This window comes from Aotus nancymaae, unplaced genomic scaffold (genome assembly GCF_030222135.1).
Source record: "Aotus nancymaae isolate 86718 unplaced genomic scaffold, 86718_ANA_hifiasm-v0.15.2.pri h1tg000028l, whole genome shotgun sequence".
NCBI lineage: Eukaryota > Metazoa > Chordata > Mammalia > Primates > Aotidae > Aotus > Aotus nancymaae.
In genome coordinates, this window is record NW_026988441.1 from 30,307,813 (window position 1) to 30,309,937 (window position 2,125).

General features: G+C 48.8%; 1 pseudogene; it reads left to right on the forward strand.

Moving 5' to 3' along the window:
• Positions 1-320: 320 nt before the first annotated feature.
• On the forward strand, positions 321-1,385 carry LOC105720940 (olfactory receptor 1I1-like; annotated as a pseudogene).
• The last annotated feature ends 740 nt before the right edge of the window (positions 1,386-2,125 follow it).

Genomic DNA, 2,125 nt, shown 5'->3' on the forward strand with positions numbered 1-2,125 from the left:
GGTTTTGTTTTCTATGAAGCTTTGCTCCACTGAAGGAGACAAAAGTGTTTATAGAGAACATCCAAGTTTGACTATGAGCAGCTCCGTTAGGTCCTTGAGACCCTGACTGCCTCAGGCATGAATGACTTGGCTTGAGAGGCAACAGAAGCCCCCTGAAAATGGCTTGAGGATAACCGAACACAAAGGAACTTGATGGATATGATGGAATTTTCACAGAACAGTATAGGTTTCTGTGGGAAGCTGGGACCAGAATGGCATCTCTGACCCCTGGACCTATATGGTTTCTCTCCCTTTTTGTTCCCACTAGACACAGACCATACATGGAACCAGAAAACCAAACCAAAATCTCAGAATTCTTCCTCCAGGGACTCTCAGAAAAGCCAGAGCATCAGACCATCCTCTTCACAATGTTCCTCCCCACATACCTGGTCACCATCATCGGAAATGTCCTCATTATCCTTGCCATCCTCACGGACTTTCACCTCCACAAGCCCATGTGCTTCGTCCTGTCCAACCTGTCACTCGTTGACATCCTATGATCCTCCACCACCGTCCCCAAGATGCTAGTGAACATCCATCGGGACTCAGAGCAGAGCCATCCCCTTAGCGGACTGCCTCACCCAGATGTACACCTTCCACCTGTTCAGGACCATGGACAGCTTTCTCCTGGCAGTAATGGCCATCGACCGCTTCGTGGCATTGTCCACCCGCTCCCTTACTTGGTCCTCATGTGCCCCCGTGTCTGTGGGCTGCTGCTGTGGGCACCGTGGGTGATCACCAACATCCAGTCTCTCGTACACACCTGCCTCATGGCTCAACTGACCTTCTGTGCTGGCTCCGAAGTCTCCACTTCTGTGACCTCATGCCCCTGCTGAAGCTCTCTTGCTCAGACACGCACACCAATGAGCTGATGATCTCGGCTTCTGGTGTCGTCATGGGCATCGCCCACTCTCCTGCATCCTTCTCTCCTACATCCGCATTTTCTGGACAGTCTTTAAGATCCCTCCTGCTCAGGACAAGTGGAAAGCCTTATCCACCTGTGGCTCACACCTCACTGTGGTGTCCCTGTTCTATGGGACCATCTTTGCTGTGTACTTACAGCCTGCATCCCCCAGCTCCTCCCAGAAGGACAAGGCAGCCGCCCTCATGTGTGGGGTGGTCATCCCCATGCTGAACACTTTATCTACAGCCTATAGAACAAGGACATGAAGACGCCCTGGGGAAGCTCATCGGCAAAGTGGCCGTCCCCCTGTCCTAGGGAAGAACAGTTATTGGATGCTTATCATGTTCCAGGATCACTGTTGGGTGCTAGGGACACAGAGAGCATCCCATCCCCTCACTGGGAATACAGATACAGAATAAATCCTTCCAGTACAACATGGTAAATGTGTCTTAAAGAGATGAAAAAAGTGGATGGGCCCCCAAAGGGAAGGCATGCATTTTCCCCATGATTTATTTTCCCCATGAAGATCAGAATAGCAAAGATCAAAGTGGCCTGAAATCAGCCCTCTGGGGGATTGGGTGTTTAGGGTTGCTAGGTGGATAAGAGTAGTTGGAAACAAGACATGTGGCTACACTCATTTTAGTATTGACAAAGGATGGGTGCGGTGGCTCAAGCCTGCAATCCCAGCATTTTGGGAGGCCAAGGTGGAACGATCGCTTGAGGCCAGGAGTTTGAGACCAGCCTGGGCAACATACAGGGACCCTATCTCCACAAAGAAAATCATTTTAGCAAGACATGGTGGTGCACACCTGTAGTGTCAGCTATTCAGGAGGCTGAGGCAGGTAGATCATTTGGGCCCAGGAGTTCAAGATTGCAGTGAGCTATGATTGCACCACCACACTTCAGCAGCTTGGGAATCAGAGCAAGATTTGTCATTCATTCATAGATAGATAGAGCCATAGATTGATAGATAGATAGGATGGATGGATGGATGGATAGATAGAAAGGTAGATAGGTAGATAGATAGATAGACAGGATAGATAGATGAGATAGGAAGGTAGATCAATTGATCAATCAATAGATAATAGATGATAGATTGATAGATCAATAGACAGATTATAGAGAGAGACAGAGACAGAGAGCGACAGGATAGATAGATGTAATAGGGAGATGGATAGATAG